Source organism: Apteryx mantelli, chromosome 4 (genome assembly GCF_036417845.1).
Source record: "Apteryx mantelli isolate bAptMan1 chromosome 4, bAptMan1.hap1, whole genome shotgun sequence".
Lineage (NCBI taxonomy): Eukaryota > Metazoa > Chordata > Aves > Apterygiformes > Apterygidae > Apteryx > Apteryx mantelli.
The window spans coordinates 25,307,769-25,326,550 of NC_089981.1; the positions used below are offsets into that span (position 1 = coordinate 25,307,769).

An 18,782-nucleotide genomic window follows, 5' to 3' on the forward strand; every position below is an offset into this window, starting at 1 on the left:
CCAAGATCGAGCCTGATTTACAGGCAAAATGCATAACCCCAACACTTTGGCTGTATTGTTGCATTGCTGCGGCTTGATCCCACTTACAGTTCTAGCAAACTTGCAAGAGATGGGCACAAATTCTACAGGTAGAACCTGCCTCTCTCTCTGCAGTCAGATTTGATCTTGGAAGTTTAAAATAAACAATAATCACAACAAAGGTTCATTTGCACACAATGTCTTCCAGATTGCAAAGCCTGTGAGCTAGTGTAAAATGATTTATCATCAAGCAGACATAAATTTCTCTCCAAACAACTAACGAAGTTTGTAAATGTTTGTCTATGTTGCCATTGGATACATACATTTACCTCTAATGAACTGTGATTTCTGGTACAAGAGCATCCAGCAAAGATGGGCCTATGCCACTGTAATTGGTGACTGACAAAACTGATTTAGAAAACTTCCTCTGCTGAATTTTGTAACAGGTTCTAGATGAACCAGCTTTTGACAAAAAGGCTGGATTGTGTCTACTCCTTCAATACATTTCAGCATAATGAACATGCCATCAGCCATGAAGTTCTGTACTGGTTCAGGTATTCTTGGTGGATGAATGTGTGGAAGAGCTACAATGAAGTATCTCTAAATGGTGACATTTTATTCTTGGTGTTTCATCATTATTCATTCAGTATTCATTGCAATGCATCTCGTCTTGATTAATGACATGGATATTCATGTGGATCTCCCTTTACTTCAATTAAAATTATGTTATAATTCAAGATTGGTGTAACTAATTGAAAAAATGCTTCCTTTTTCAATCATATACTCTACACGTCACAAAAGTATCTAACAGTCTTTTTGTCTGCTCATTAATAAGTTTCATAAAGAGTGCAGCAGAACTCTTTTTCTTGAGATAAACCAGCTGAAAAGCTTTTTTTTTGACTTTTAAATATGTAGATGGCTATGAAGTGTTTATGAATTTCCTGCACACATATGTGACCATCTCCAAACATTATTGCACTTAAAAACCAAACTGTTCTGTTCAGAAAGCAGACTCAGTGGTCCAGGATAGTCCTGTCGCGAAAGGAGGGATGCACTTCACTCGTAAGAGGGAAGCAGCACTACGTTTATTGCAGTAAGACAGCGACTTAACAAAGTTCAATCGTAAATAAGAACAATTTAACGAGGTTCAATTGGCAAGGTTCACTTAGTTATTTACTGCATGAAGGACAGGGTCAGATGCGTGTGCAATGGAGACCCTCCTGTTGAGTCACGAGGTTCAGACTGGACCCCCTTCCTTTCTAAACTCCTTCAGAGAGGAACCTAGGTGCGGCTGGATCCAGTCCTAGTCTCAGACTTGGTCAACGGTTTATGTCTAAGGGATTATGTGTGCAGTTAGTCAGAGATATAACCCAGGAAAGTTTTGCGAAGTTCACAAAAGTTCAGCATGCTATTAATCACTTACCGAGGATCTGTCGTGGGTAAGGAATCTCTCAACCTCGAGGAGTAACCTTGAGAGGCGTCCCTGCTCAAGAGGAGGTTCTGCAGTGCAGCCCGCTGCCGTGCAGGAGAGCTCAAGGGGCTCTGGGCTGCCCCCTATTTATGGGGGGGAGATGATTGACTCATAGTTGTATTTGCATACTAGACAGGCCTTAGTTGGCGCATGCTCAACCAGCCCCTACATACGTGCTGTTTACAGGAAGGTCAGGTTGAGGGGGAGAGAGCACATCGGGGGGGGGCGGGGAAAGGAGCACACTGTCACAAGTTCCAAGACCCCTAACTGGAATGTATGCAAGAGAACACAACAAACCAGCTCCTTGTGGCCATTCATCAAGAAGCCCCATTTTGAATCACTGTGACATTTCACCCTCTGTGTAAAGCTACTGGAACTGTTTGGGGTCTATGCTGCCTTCCACCTTCAGAAATCAGTATGAAAGACAATTTCCTTGCTGCTTCCAGGCAGGAAAGCTGGAATCCCAAGAGGACTGACAGCAGTGGAACAGGCCAAAAAATTTCCCTCCAGCCAGGACCCAACTCCCACTGGAGTTCAAGTAAAGTTGACTTCTTTCAAAATCTCAGATTCAGGTCCCAAGGTAGTGGGACCTGTGATTGTCCCAATTTTGAGATCAGACGTAAATCTAAGTAGGTGTCTCTTGGGGATTAAGTAATGTGGCATGGTCAATATGTTGAATGAACTATTCTTTTGGTTCCTATTTTATGCAGTGCTGCAGAAAACAGACTCTTCTACTGTTCTTGTCTTTATTAATCCTGACTGTCAGATGTTTGCCCTTTTCTTAAACAGTATGTTTTGTTTTGCATTTAACAATAAATGCAAATTAAGCATTTCCTCAGCATGCTCTTCGATTTTTTAATTTCCTTTTAATTGAACAGGATTTTAAAACATTGTTTCAAAACCATTTTTGACAGGCTATTGCACTGCACCAAAGTTAGGTGTGAAGCTCCCTGGAACAGGCAGATGCTTGCTTTCTCTTTGTCTAGTGGTACACTTTGTAAAGCACAAACAACAGCCGGCTATTTCAGTAGAACTAAGCTTAAGCTGCATTTTCCTGGAAAAATATATTACCAAGCAGTAACAAATACAGCTGTTTGGTTTTTGTTTTGGGTCAGGTGGTAGGAGATCTGAAATTAATTCAGTCTCCAAAACCCAAATCCTGAATGAATGGCGATAAATACAAAAATCTACCACTCAGGGAATTATAGTATACATTCATTTTTCACTGCCTCTCTCTTAGGGCCAAAGTCTACTTCCTATTACACCAACGTAAGTTCATAGCAATAGCACTGATCTCAGTAGAGTCTCTCTGAAACACACCCCGGTATATCAAATTAGGGTATGGCCCGCCATCCAAGGGTTAAAGGCCTGGTGTGAAAGATACCAATTACTTATTAACAGTGGGATGCCTGTAGCCTCATTAGCAAGGTTGAGCTAATCTGTATTTTCAGCATTTTGAGGATTTTTTACTAACAAAAGTTTTGAATACATTTTAAGCTGTGACTTTAAAACATGGAAACCCTGAAGAAAACATGCATAATTTTTTAGTAATTTTCCTCATCAGTCTGAGAAACTTGCTCAAAATTCAAGAGAAAAGCTGTATCCTGCTCTGAACCCCTCCAGATGCACTATACGGCAGGCCAGCCGACTGTGTGATCTCATGGACAAATCTCTGCACTGCGGATCCCAGCAGCCAGGCTCTACTGCCACCCTGCCAAGGTCTGCCCCTCTCTTGACCTGGTTCTGATCTCTCCATCCTGGTCCCTGTGTCTTACTTAAATGTCAAGCTGGGAAAGTACCACTGTTCGGGGCAGTACAGAAAATCCCACTGAAGTCTCGGGTAGGGATCGAATGAAGCCTGTGTCGAAATGGTTTCCTGGGACTGATGAGTGTACGTTTTCTGAGCACAGTCTGTCTGGCCAGGGCTTGCCTCCAGGAGTGGTGGCCAAGTTCTAGCTATGCTGGCAAAGTCCCTTGCAGATACATGTTACAAGATAACTAAAGAAGCTTCTCTGAAAGGATTGCTACATTAGATGCCTCCCCGCAACTCCATGGCTCCAGCTAACAAGTACTCTAGCCAAATACTGTACAAACCTGACCTCACTCCATCTACTTCTTCCCATGAACATAACAGAGATCAATTAAAGCTTTCCTCATTGATGTAACAGAGGTCAGTCTTGCTCAGAGCAGTAAACAGGGGTCTTATTACAGGAGGCAGTAGCACCCCACTACCACCAAGTGAAGCATGGGACTCAAAATCTCTGGTGTGCTGCTGTAGCACATCCAAACAGAACTGTTAATTAAGGAGGCTGGGTTTATGCTCCAAAAATCTCACCTCATCAAGCAATCAGGATATCCATCTCCTTGTTCTCCTTTCCCCTCCCACTTTGCCCTATGTTCACACACTTAGCTTTCTATTCACTATGTGAAGTTAGCACCTAAGTCATCCTCTGCAAGGCAAGGATTTGAGGGGGTCATTTTCTCCCCTCTCTCTCCTGTTTTTTTGATTTTTTGTTTTTTTCCTTTTGGAACTGCCCCTGCCACTTTGCAGACAAGTTCCCAGCTCCAGCAGAGAACAGTGCATGCCTGCTGTGGGTGTTATGTGAACGGAAATTATGTGGTTTGGATTTTTACGTGAGAATTCCAGGAGAAGGAGAAATGTTGCAAATAACCTCCACAAATCATTTTAAACAAAGTGCAGGAAATGCCCTAATGATTTAGCTGGCAAAATCCAAAAAGACGTTCACACTGTTCTCTGACTCCTGGTAAGTAAGTATGTTTGTTTAAGATGTAATTGAAAAAATACTGCATTACTGTTTACATTTTCCATTTTGTATCTCCTGTCCAGGCACAGCTCATTGCTGGCAGCTCTTAACTTGTACTACACACTATTTCATCATCCAAACAGCAGTTCCTCTGAGGTCACAAAATAAATTGCTGGAGGGAGATAGGTACCTACCAGAGAATGGTGGGGGAAGGCTGGAGTGAAAGGCTGGTGACATCTACAGAGCTGCCGAGTTACTGCAGTTTCCCTTGACCTTCACTTTCCTCAGTGATGCAGGCTGATGAGAAATGACAACCCTTTACCCAATATGGGATACCACAGTTAAGACATCAGCCTCGTTATTTGTTGTCCTGTACTGCCTCACACACTTATTTATGTCAGTGCAAAACACCGCCTAACCAGAATGCTAGTTGTTAAGCAATACTCTGTGCTGCCAGATAGCTGGACAGTGAAGAACCAGGTTTGTTCATTCTAAACCAATGATAAGTATTGGCTGGGAAGGAGATATACTCTCTGTTGTAAAATACCAATTCCAGTAAACAAGTTTAAGAAAACACAGTTAATATCAAGCACTATATCTACCAACCAGACAAGTAGTTTCAGGATGGCAGCATGAGGTACAGTTTGTCTTGTCGCCATCAACCTTTGACATCCAGAGTCATGCTGGAATGAGCCGTGGAAAGAAAAAGAACAAAATCTGGAGCACAGTAACAAAATCTGGGAACTTATGATTATGCCCCTTACCAATCTCCCACCAACCTCAAGGACAGAACAGTAGATGAGCTGTTTTCAGTGGATATACAGTCATAAAAATGTATTTCTTGCCTCACTGGTTTTATATGAAGAAAACACTTGTCTACAGTCAAATCTGTTTACTTGCTTGTCTCTCAAGCAAGTTTTACAGCTTTCAGTAAAAACTTACCTGTCTTCACAAACAGATAAATCTTACCTTTTTAGTATATAAAATCAATACTAGGAAATCTCGCATTAATTCCAAGGTGTTAGAAATTACTTACTCACCTACTTACTAGTATTTTTACTTTTCTTTTTATTGCTTGGCTGCTTTGGGAGGGCTGGGGTCCAAGTGTGCATGTTTAGTGAGAAATGGCCTCGGTCTGATACAAGACAAAGTCAGAGAGAAGAAATACTATCATCCTTCTTTTACCAGTAGGAACTGAGGCACACAGTAATTTGCTCAGACACTCCAAAAGGCAGTGTCAGAGCTGGAATTTTAATTTTGGTCTCTTGAATCTCAGCACTGCCATTCCTAATGTCTCAGTGGAAGCAGACTTGAATTTCTGTCATACTTCTGAAAGCAGGGAGCCTCTGCCAGGCCGCCTTCAGCCTCCACATGACTGCCATGCCTCAGAGAGTTGCTCTGAGTGACAGGAGGCACTTTCTTCCCCTGCTGGCAAGAAGCACACAAGATAAGTGTGTTTACTGTTTTCTCAACCTGTGTTTTGGAAGGTTACTCATGCAGACTTAGAAGTACACGTGTGACACTGCTGTGCCAGTCCTTAGAGTCATGGTCCCTGCTGCTCAATATCTGCTATGTTCTCTTGATCCATGGCTTTGAAGAGAGATCTATCAAAGAAGAGGGGGAACTGCCACAGATGTCTTTTCTATAAGTATTTATTTATGCTTATAAAACCATATGGGAAAGGTGCCCATCCTATGCCTGAGGCACTCCTGATGATTTTTTAAAAGCACAGCTCAACAGAAAAACAAAACCAGCAAAAGCACACAGCAGCAATCTTTGCCTAGACTCTACAATGGAAGTGAGAAAGAGTAATACAAAAGAGGAAGAATACCCAGGCATCCAGGGGGGAAAAAACAAAACAAAAAAAACACGAAGAAACAGCCATGTTCCCAAAAGCCCTAGAAATTGCCAAGTCCTAATTTGGGGCTGAACGACAACATATTAGGGAGTTCTGTACAGAAATGGGGTAAAAATACACAGATCAAGCTGTATGATCACCAGAGAGCAAGTCCCTGGATGATCCAGGATGTGGCTTATCCATGCAAATAAAAAAAAGTAACAAAAAATTTTCTTGACCACCAAAGAGATTTTAGAAAATCTGGACCCCCAAAGCTCTAGTAATTTGCGCATTACTGGTCTCCAGTGTTAACAGCTCTGTACATTAACCCACCTCTGGCTCCTGTCACTTGCTCATGCTCCCAAAGGTGACAGGGATAAAATGTAGGAAGTTCCCAGTCTCTGTTCTGATCCAGTACAACAACATTCAAGCACAGGACACAACCATTTGCTTTAACATTACTTTAAAATAAAAACAGTGACAGATGTCCTTCCCCCTTCCCTCTCCTTCTGAGGCTTTTCTAAATACTCAGTGCTATTCACTGGAGCTTGCTGTTTTCTCCGAGGAGGTTACAGCTGCCTTGGGAGAGGATTCCTGAAGCATCCTAAGTGGCTTTCAGAGGAAGCTATGACATTTAGATCCAGGGAGAACAAACTAGGAGGTTTAGAACAGCCTACTGGCTGAGTAGCTGAGCGCCAAGTGCACGCATAGCTCAGAGTGCCTCAGGAGGCAGAATTACAGCCCTCCTTGGATAGGAGGCATGAATTAAGAATCCATCTTCAAATACATCCCAGTGAAATCCCAACCACTCTACTTCCAGTCCTTTTGCTTCCTGCTAAAGGAAAGCTAAACCCTGTACTGTAAGAAAATACGCTGGTATTTTCTTCATGAAACACGTCCTGGTTCACGTTCTTCTCAGCCTCCTAGGAGGCCCGGGTTAGCTGCTGTAGGCTCTGTGTACTCTAAGGAAACCTTATGAAATGTCTCTGCGCTTGGCATGATAGGAATTATTGGGACTGAATAAAGTCTCACTGAATTTACTCTAACAAGAACCTATATAAACACCTCCTAGCTGATTACCAACTCCATCTTGGGAGGATGGGGACAGTTGTCTGTACCAGGGCCTGTGACAGAACTTCAGATTTCAGGGATTTTATGTTAACCATTCTTTCTCTCTGGAGGCATGACCATTTCACCTCATAAATGGTCTCTGGACTCACAGTGGCACTGTCGTTTCACACTTTGTGTCCTTACATCTGTTCTGCCACATGTTCTGTAGGCGACCACCCAGGCATTGCTAGTGTTTACGTGAATATAGGGGGATGAAGGGATTGCTCCAGCTTTCAGATGCCACAAGCACTGGCCTTTGCTCCTTCTCACCAATAAACTTCAGGTTGTTGAGCCAAACCATAATATTTTGTTCCAAGGCAGTTCATTGTTCATTTGCACGAGCTTCCACTGCTGCACTGCATTATGTGAACTGCAGCACAGCTGCCTTGTGCTCCTTTTTTCCTCCTTCCTACCTGAGATCTCCCAGTGAGGCTGAATGGACACAAAGCAGAGCAACTAACACAGTACTCCCTGGGACTTACACAACCCTGGGAAATTCTGAGAAACCCAGTGGCATGACATCCCAAATGATGACTTCTACAAACAACTTGGGCAACACAGAGACAACTCAAACTAAACTCAAATCAAAATATTTCTTTTTTGTTCAGGAAATAAAACACAACCTATTCACTTTGGGACTACAGAAATATCTGAGGTCTTCCTTCCCTAACCGCCATTTATTGGAACTTTTCATCCCACACAAAGAAAAACATTTTCATATTTGGCCCAATTCCTGATAAAAACAAATTTTCAAATATCAGAATTTCATGTGGGACAGCATGCTTATTTTTACTTGCTCTTTTACTGCATCTGAGAGAGTAAGAAAGAGTTCTAAGCATAAATGTCAACCTCCAGATTATTTCTACTTAGAGATGGAAAGACAGAGGCATAAAGAGACTGATCTCTGACTGACCCAGAACATAAAACAGTAAATCACCCAAACTGCTCTTAGGAGGCAGGAATTCTGACTCTTTGTCCACTGCTGTAATGATTAGACGATGATGTCATCACTCATGACAGAAACCATATAATAGGAGAAAGTGGGTGTTAGTACACCTGTAACTGGCGACAACTAAGCTAATCATAGTCTGTAATCAGAATATTAAAAAAAATACTTTCTCCAACCCACACAGGAAAACTGTACTGCTCCATACTCCTACGATGCATTGTACTATATTTCTTCTTGTTAATACTGTATCAACAGTTTGTATAACACTCTTACTAACACATTCTTAAGTTAGAAGTAGGAAGTGAGTAATAACGCAAGCAAGAGCATCTCTTGTGTTATTTCTGTGTGTGCATGCAATATATTAGTGATATGTGTCACTACTCTGAATCAACAAGAGAGACAGTAGATTACTTCATTCCTGAGTTGCATTAAATTGAAACTGAAGGTTGCTCTTTTGTCGCTTTCCTGCTCCCAGGGACATTACATCAATAAACACAAACAGGACTTGCATGTTGTAAAAGAGTTAATGCCCACAGAATTGATATTTAAATCAATGGATTAAAATGCTGCATATTTAACAAGCAAAATGGATCTCAGATTTTACTTTGAAAAAGAGATCTATTCCTGCCTCAGTACTGCCTTAGGAGAGTCTCTCACTGTCACATTGCAGTGAAAACTGGAAAGGGAGCTTTCGGTTGATACTTGAGAAAATAATCAAAAACCTATCTTTAACTCTTTTGTTTCCCAGTTGTTGAACTGTCCCAATAGCTATTTGAATCCAATCAGCTCTAGCCAGTAACAGGAAGAACACGGAAAGAGAGAATCAAACTCTAAGCCTTTTAAGACTTAGTTCACTCTAGGTATAAATGGACAGAACTTGTATCAGCTTCAAAGAGAACTGCTCTGGCTTATGCCATGGATGAGTTTGACCCTTAGAGTACATTTGGTTTATATACTAAGTCAAATATATGCAGGTATGAGCTCAGAGTAGCACCTCTGAAGTTAAGACCTGGGGGCCAAAGGTTAAGGAGGATGTAAGGCAGGTTTTGTCCATGGCCATCTCTCCTTAATAAATTATAAAAGTTCAAAGTAAAGTAAGCTTTAAAGAGTTTAAGAAAGAAACTCCAGTACTTAATAGTTTTGACCCATCACCATTTAGTAACAGAAGAAATTTTCTTATTCTGTCCCTCAGCTAGGACTGCTGATATATTTGAATCCTCAATGTTAAATAACACACAAAAAATGCTGCAATCTCATCAACGATGCAGTATCTTGACCATCCAGACCAGGAGTGAAACAGAGTCTTCAGGCTGCGAGGATTCTTTCTCCCTTCATTTACCATCAGAGAATTTGATCTGACTGGAAGCTGAAATCTCCTCATTCAGGACTTCAGGAGAATGACCTCAGCAGACTTTCTGCTTCCTTAGAGTTTGTGCCTCACCACAACCCTCCATCTCTCCTTCATTTGGAACCCCCTGGCATCCACAGGTAGCCACCGTCCCAACAGGCATGGAAACTCTGGGACTTCACTGAGAAGATGGAGACATGGCATAGTCCAAGAAAAGGGGCCATTTCCAGTCCTTTCACCACCCTGTTGCTAGAGCTGAGAGGCCAAATGGCTCTCTTGGATGGTCCAGAGCATTACCTAAGCTCTGGAGAGAGGAATGAAATCTAGGGAGACTGTGAGGAGATTAAAGAAAGAGAATTTGTGATGGTTCAGTCAGAGCAGAATGGGGTCAAGCTAGGTCATGCAGAACATGGCACAAGACAAGGATACTGTGATACCGAAGAAATGATGTCACCTTGTCCTTTTGGCACTGTTTTGAATTACATACATTTAGACTCAGGATACTAAATTCACACCATTTACTGCTGACTGCCTTGTATACCTTTGCTATTGTGCCGTACTAGATTGGAGGGCTAACATTCATGGGTAAACGCTGCTGTCTGTTACAGCCACGCAATCCCACTGAAGTTAGCAGGACTGAAAGCATTGAATTGAGAGCAGAGTTAGCCCAATTGATTCTATTATGACCTGAGCCGCTTCTGATATCATCTTTTTCTCCAGGGGAATTCGGTGGCACTACAGTGAAGTTAAGCTAGATCTCCCGAGATTCTGTTAGACCTACAGCTTGTCCTTCTGACAAATCCAGTCAGAGTGAGACTGTTGCCACAAGTAATAGCTAAGAGGCACAGTACTGGACTGAATCTCTCTTTTCTCCTACAGTACCAAGCTATCAAGTGAGCATTAACAAGTTGGGTAAAACCAAAATGGTTTTCAACAGCCCATTTTCAATTAACCAGGCTCCATTTCACTGACAGAGTAGAACATTGCAATAGGTCCTAATGACCACTATTAACAGTTCTCAAGCTTGTTTACTGCTTTGTTTTGATGACATTATTTTATATAGAAAATAGACGGAAACATGAAGTATAACTATTATCATTCAGAAACAGAGCAACAGTCCACTTAGCTCTGAATCCTGCCTCTGTATCTGGCCTATAAAGGATGCTTCAAAAGATGACATGAAAGAAAATAAGGCCAGCTTCCTATCCACTTCGATGCCTTGGCTTCAGTCACATTTAAAAAACTCTCCACCTGACTCGACCTGGTCATGAGCCTGTATCACGAAACATGAAGACCAGAAACTCCCAGGGCTGTATAGTTTGGAGTAACTGCATCTTCTTTCTTTAATCATACTTCTTCTTATTCCCTCCTTTTAAGACCTGTGGCAGTTCATTCCCCACTTCATTTTGAAAAATAAGATATAGCAACAGAGTAGGGATACAGATGCTCCTTGGTGATATGACAGCTGGCCACAGGTAAGTCACTTTCTTAAGAAAAAGCTCATTCTCCAGTTTAGGTTTGGATGACCTTTCAGTTTCTCTTGCTTCTGAAGTCTACGCTTGAGTGCCATATAGATCCTATGTCAAGTGATTCCTACCACGTGTATCATGCATGCCAACTGGTGTGTATTACCCAAACACTAAATACTGGACATTGTTTACTAGTTTCTCAAACGTTTAATGTTTTTTACAGTAAATAAAATTTCTATGTTTCTTGCAGTATATAAACTTCAACAGTTATCATATTTTGCACATGGAGAGGTACTGAATTGCATGGCAGACAGCACTGTTAAGCAAAAGCAGAAATGTTTTCCAGAACAGTTACTTCCAAATCATTAGTTTGAGTAAAGGCTCCATTCGAGTATTCTTGAATTTTGTATATTTATATTCCTTTTTTTTTTCCACCCAACTAAAAGTATGTCATACTATATTTTGGTTATTTGTGCAGAAAGGGTTTGTGTAATGACAAAAACAGGTTGAGAAGTAAAGTTATGTGTATGCATTAAGACGACTGATGGCATTAACAAAGGGTTTCTGCACATATTCTGTAAATAGCATACTGGAAAAACTAATCTTTTAGTTGGATGGAATGATTAGTTCCATTTACTGCAAAAGGAGTATCAGTGTGATAGAAATGCCAAAGTTACATCAGAAAACTTTTGCCTGGCATAGCCCATTGAAATTCAGTTTTTCTTTATTGTCATTCTTTTATTATTAATATTTTCAAACAGGGAAAACTAAATTCATAAGCTCCCATAAGTCAGAATTCAGAATAACTTTTGAGCATTGCCTGATAAACTAGGCTTTGTCACAATAGGCGGAAAGAAAGGGCACGGCTGCTGCTTGCAGTTCAGTAATGCTAAGTGACAACGAGACTGGGAATGAATACCAACTAGAAGAATTCAAAGAAAAAGCTTGAAAACAGCCTCAGGTGCCAGACAAAGCAGTCTTGCAGAGCATATGCCAACTTCCTCTATGTACAATATGCACGTTCTTGATTTCTTACTCAAGTTATTTACAGCAAAGAAAGGGCTTTATGTATATGTTGTCTCATGTCACCCTGCCGTGATACATAGGTTAAATTATTAATTAATTATATTCTCTGAAATCTAATTAAACCAGAGCCAAACCTCATCTTCTTCCAATACACTGGAGACATTTTTAAGACATCAGATACTATTAAAACCAAAAGAATTATGTTGTATGGTGGTGATCTATTAGAAATACGATACAGAAATTAATTTTGCCCACTTGTATCAATCATAATGCCCTAATCAGTTTGATCCCCTGGTTTAGCATTTTGTCTTGCCATACGATGATCCCTTGAGGCCACTACTATTCATATACATTTCTCTGTACAGCCACAATTGCTGCTGTGTACTGGCAATGAATGAACTTCAGTAGCATAGGCTATTTATTTATCCCAGCCACATGGAAAGCTTAGTAAGTATCACCGAAATGGTTCTTTTCTGAATGAGCTGTCTGAAATTCCATATTTTTCAAACATTTTTGACCTTAGTAGGAATATTTCAAGTCAGAAGATACTTTCTATGAAACATTATTCTACAGGACTCTTAGACCAAATGTGTATGCTGCCTCTTATTATGGCAGCTTGTATTTCTGTTCCCAAGAACGATTTTTGACATTAATTTTCTTCAGTCTAAAGTAGGAATCCTCCTGAATCAGCGTGACAAGCAGGTAAATATCTTTAGACATACCCAGAAATATAGACCTCAGCTATCTGAAGTGCCTATTGATTCTGCCTAGAAGCAATGCTTGCTGTGAAATCCTTGTTTACTAATATTTGCAAGACTACAACAGATGTACAAAATCAGCTAGGGTACAGTGAACATTAAGAAAGGGCAGCTGATTGCTTAATCTGGAGAGAGAAAATTTGTTAAAAACACCTCTAAGTGTTTGCTGGCATGGTAGTTTTTTTATAATCAAGAAGCAAGATTCTTTACACTGACAGCCTTTCCATTCAAATTCATGTTTCTGGCTCCCCTTCTTATTCCCCTGATATCATAGCAGCTGAAGCTAGACTATGGATTTGTATGTACAGGAAGATCTGGCTGTTGATCATTGTTGTTTTTGCCAGAACTTTTGTATTTGACTATTTGTATGTAAAATATGCAACAGCAAGCATACTAAAAGCATGCAAAGCCAACATTTTGAAAGCTAAATGCTGGCAGAAGGGCTCCTGCAGAGGTCAGATGAATCTAAGGATATCCAGGATACTCTAATACATTGAGAAGCTTGACACACATTAAAGCGCAATGTTTTGGAGTCAACTATACACCTTGTTAACTTCTTTGGGGTACGGTTTACACGGCAGCCAAGAAATTTTGTCCTTTGCTTGTTGGCTAATACAATAACCTTTCACATACTGTACTTGCCAATGGATTGCATTCCTATTTGCAAAAAAGATGTCTTTTAGCACCTAAAAGCCAGCATGTGTAGCTTCATGCTTTTATAAGAGTTTCGCCTGCTTTGTTTGGATTGGGCCCTGTTGAGTTGATGCACTGCAAGCACAAGGAAAACTACAATCCTGGCCTTAGGAATTTACTATCCAATTTAAAAGACAACATGTCAATCAGTGATAACAAATATCAGGGAAAAGAATAATAGAGGTGATAAGATCAAGTAATTACAGAAACTAACAAAAGGATGTTTGATTTTAGAACTATTCCATCAAATCTTAACCCCTAACATTTTGTTAATCTCTCTTCTATCTTTTCAAAATCAGTCCTGTACCAACTGAGCATTCCTGAACTCAGTGGCTAGGAATTCCAAAAATGAATTTGTGATTTTAAACATGCTGAGTTTGGGGATTCTGTCTTAAAACATTTCACAGGACCCGATACTAACAATGTGCAGAATGCCCACCCATTCCTCTAAGCAGTCTTCAGTTGAGCAATTACTAACACTGAAGCTCCCAAGAACACCAGTTCCTTTTGAAAATGTATGCCTTACCTGTTTTATTTTTGTTCCTGATCTTATTCTACATAAACTGTCAAAAACTCTTCTGCTTGTCATTATCGGTTCCTTTTCAAAATTATACATTCTCCCAGTATCAGAGGACATGTTCTCTTCTTCAGCAAAGGCATCTTTCAAGCTGTAGTCATAGAGGTCTGCAGGCATGGCCCCTTGAATGCATACTGCAATCAATGTACTTTTTGTCCTCAAACAAGGAATAACAAGCTGCCATTCTGATTTCCTTCAAGCCATATGCTTCAGCATCTTGAAGGCATCCAAGCCAAGACTTCTTTTGCATTTTTTGAATCTCTGAAGTGAGATAACCTCACAGTCCCAATCGTGAACTTTGGGGTTTTTATTTTGCACAAATTGAGGTTTTTTACTTCATGCAGAAATTAAGCTTCCAAAGTTTTGAATACGACCACTTCAGTCTTCTGAAGTATGTATTTATCAAAATAGCTGATGGTGACACAAGCTGAGAGAGAGGAAACCCCAGGACATGTACCATATGTTGGCAGGGACAGCAGCAGAAACAGCAATTACTAATTAAAACAGTTCTTCATGGTTTCAAATGGCTTTTCTCTGAAATATTAACAACTGTTGGTTGATTTTTCTTTATGACTGCTTAATTTGGAATAAGTACATCTCTTTATCAACTTTGGGAAAAGTTTTTTTTTTTCTTCCCTTCTGCCTTTTTTAACATTTGAAATATAAGGAATATTATAGTAACCATGGTATCCTGATGACATAATGGTTACCATGAGAACAAAGCTGAAATAGTGTCACCAGAGCCCCTTTTCTCTGCTGTGTGTTGAGTTTTATATTTAATAGAGATGGCCAGGCTGCTGCCACCCAGCCTGACCAAAGCTATCCTGCTTCATTGGGTTTCAAAGCCTTTAAAAGCAAAGCTGCCCTGCTTTGCTGCTTTCCACCTTAGCACAGCTGGTTTTGCTTCAGGGCAACAGTGCCACCAGCTTATAAGAATGAGTCTGCATAGCAGCCAGGTAAGAGGATAACTGTGTTGTAGCAGACTCCTCTAAGACAGTGGCATTTGTCATGTCCCTAGGATATATATGCCAGTATAGCCTTTGGCCATGTGTAAAATGGCTATGCTCAGTCTTTGTTTGCCAGACAAACCAGATTTCAAATCATATTTAAAACCAGCATCACTGAAGTCCAACTTCACTGTGCTAGAAGATCTCTTTGCTAATCTGTGCAGTGTCTGTCCTAATCCATAAATGCCTCTCCTAATCCATGAATGCCTGTGGTCCAGTCCTGCAACGACTTGCTCAGAGAGCGCTCGTACCCACACAGAGCTCCCCTGGCTTCAGGGAGCACTACATGAGTGCAGATGCATCACTTGCAGCTTGATATAGGACAAGAGTGCTGAAGCAGGCACCAAGACACAAGACAACACTGTGACTCAAATTACCCAGGTTAGTTTTTGAGAGTGCTCCTGAACGCCGGGAATTCAGAAATTAGTTCAGATTCTTTGTTACCATAAGTCGCAGCCTGACTGCTGTGAACACCAAGCAGTACCCTCCCCTGGGGTCGGCACACACCAACACTACAGGGCAAACAGAGGCACTGCCGAAACATTGCACTCAGAGGTAGGTACTGCTCCAGCTACAGATATGCAAAAACTATTCCCAGTTACTTTCCCAAGAGAAGCTCTTCTTTCTTTTATTGCAAAACCCACTGGACATGACTCACTGTATATTGTTTGCTCATTTTGCTATATATATTTCACAAATGCTATTTTAAGTCACATTTCTCCCTTATGCTCCTACCAAGTTTACTGCACCGAAACAACTCTCCAAGTTAAATTTCATATTTAATCAAAACAAATGTGGTGTGGCTCTATTCACTTTGGTAAAACTATCTTGATTTACACTAGACATACAGACACAAGAAAAGTGGTCACAGGGAAGATATGGAGGGTACTACAAAACAAAGGGGTCAGCTAAGCAGCCAGCATTTCATACAAAGCTCCCTGCATTCTGCCTGTTTAACTAACGTTTCCACACCAACACCATTCAGTTCCAGCATGTGTTTCACATATATATCCTTCCTCCTCTAACCAGAATCCACTGTTTAAACTGTTCCTAAAGCCTCTGGCCACTGAAGTTTCTACTCTAGCCCCTCCTTAGCACCTACTAGCTGACTTTTTTACCCCACTGTTTCAAACAGCGGTTTGTATTTCCCTTCTCTAACCTTACATTCCTCTCCTGGAAAATCAGGATACAAACAGTGGAATTATCAAAACCTAACTGCAAAGATTCACTCTAAAACCACAGAATAATTCAGGTCGGAAAGGACCTCCGGAGGTCATTTGATCTAATCCTTACTCAAAGCAAGGTCAACTTGGAAGTTAGATCAGGTTACTCAGGATCTTGTCCAGCTGAGTTTGAATATCTCCAAGGATGGAGATGTCACAGTCTATGGGCAGCATATGCCAGGTTTAGTAATTCTTACTGTGACAGTGAGAGTAGCCACAATTTTCTTATATCTGGTCAGAGAGTAGCTCTTGCTACAACTTAGGATCATTGCTTCTTGTCCTTTTGCTGTGTACCTCTAAAAAGCATCTGATTCCATCTTCTTTATTACTCACTGTTAGGTGATTGAAGACAGCACTAAGATCTTCCCTTTGCTTTCTCTTCTCCAGGATAAAAAACCCCCAGCTCCTTCAACCTCTTTTTGCAGCAATGTGTTCCAGCTCCTAACCATTTTAGTGACCCTCCACTAGACTCTCTCCAGTTTGTTAATCTCTCTCTTGCACTGGGAGACTCAGAACTCCAGGTGCAGTGCCTCCTAGAGAGGAGGAATCACCGCCCTCAGCTGCTGCCTATGCTCTTGCTAATACAACCTGGTATGCAATCAGCCTTCACTGCTGCAAGGGCACACTGACGATTTAGGTTCAACATGTCATACACTGAGCTTACCGCATCCTTTCCTGCAAAGCTGCTCTCTGGCCAGATGGTCCCCAACCTGTACTGTCACACTGGATTATTTCATCAATACAAAAAATACAATACAAAAAATACAGGACTTTGCATAAAAGTACAGTCTTTGCATTTGTCTCTATTGGACATCACAAAGTTTCCGTCAGTCTATTCCTCAGCTTGTTGAGGTCTGTCTGAATGGCAGTCCCACCCTGTAGCACACTGACTGCTCCCCTCAATTTGGTTTCATCTGTGAACTGATGGTACAGCCCATCCTCTCATGCAGGTCATTGATAATGATGTTAAACAGCAACAGCCCCAGAGGAACACCACTCATAAGCAGTCACCAGATAGATTTTGAATTGTTGACTGCTACTCTTTGAGCCCGGTGGCTCAGCTAATTTTTCACCCACCTTGTAACTCACCTATCTTTGCATACCTCCTAAATTTGTCTACAAGGATGCTACAGGAAACTAAGTCAAAAGACTTGCTAAAGTCAAGGCAAACAATATTGCCTGCTTTCTACTTGTTCCCTGAACTAAACCCTTCATCATATGACAATCAGGCTGGTCAGGTACGGTTTGCCTTTGCTAAACCCATGCTGGCTCCTCCCAGTCACTATCTTGTCTTTTATGTGCCTAGAAATTGCTTCCAGAAGGATTTCCTTCATAACGTTCCCAGGGACTGAGGTGGGACTGACCAGCCTGTAGTTCCATGAGTAGTCCTCCTTGTGCTTTTTGAAGATGGGCATGATATTTGCCTTTCTCCAGTCACCAGGGTCCCCCCCACATCACCACAACTTTTCAAGATAGGAAAGTGGCCTTGTACTGGCATAGGCTGCTCCCTTAACACCCTTAAATGCATCCTATTTGGTCCCATGGACATGTACCTATAGGTATTTTTTATGTGAAAGGTAAACTTGTGAAAAATACAACAGACCCAATGGGGCATAGCTCAAAATCTTCATAACCATAATTATGTATGCAATACTTAAGAATTTTTGGAATATCCTTTTGTATAAAGAAGCTTCAGCAACTGAAGGAGTTGCTTGGACCCAGTCAGTCCGATTCCTTCACTTCCTCATTGTCTCACTTTGGGGCAGGACAGAAATGAGGAGATACGACCTGATTTCGAGGTCAAATGCAAGTTGGCCTTAATATTGTTTGGAGAAGCCTTAAGGAAATGCAGATATGCCCGTTTTGCATGACCTTACATACCTGATGCAGAACTGCTGGGCTGGGCTGGAAATGTTTGTCTCATCAGCCTACGCTGGACTTCATCAGCTCTATGCTGTCTCTGGTTTACTTTATGACACTTTTATTCCACCACCTCTGCATGACATCTGTTCTGTTTAAGAGAAGACATAGGCTGAAAAATGCTAGAGATGGAAAAGATATGTAGAAAACTGGAGGCTTTTAGCCTGCCAAGTTCTGCTGGACTCTTACCATTGGAGACAGGACTAATCCTTTTCTTACACTTACAAAGTTAAAAAAAAAAAAAAAAAAAGTGGCCCATATATATATATATATATACACTTTTTGATATATATATATATCAACATAGCTAGATAAATGCAGTAGGTTTTGGTATTTTGAAAGAACTGAGCCATTTGAGAGAGAGGCCCAGAGGTGATGTGTTATTTATGAGCTGCTGCTTTCCCCCAAGACAGCACAAGTCCACTAGGGACTTTGTTGTTATATGCACTATGTTGTCAATGGGCCCTTGCTTCCCTTTTTAAAAGGAACAACCGAGAGTGGCAACAAGAAGCTTGTGAGAGCTGCAGCTGACCAGTTCATCATTCTTCTGACAGGATAACCTGGGGATTTGGAGAAGGTTTTTGTGGCAGAAAGTCGCTCCTCCTCTCTCA

General features: G+C 41.1%; 1 long non-coding RNA gene across 1 annotated transcript in view; it reads right to left on the minus strand.

Annotated features, from left to right (window-relative positions):
• LOC136991979 (uncharacterized) overlaps positions 1-18,249 on the minus strand; it is a 46,022-nt gene extending 27,773 nt beyond the window's left edge. The window contains exon 1 of the long non-coding RNA XR_010884004.1: positions 18,133-18,249. This is a non-coding gene — a long non-coding RNA (uncharacterized lncRNA). The remainder of the gene's footprint in view (positions 1-18,132) is intronic.
• Between the last annotated feature and the right edge of the window lie 533 nt (positions 18,250-18,782).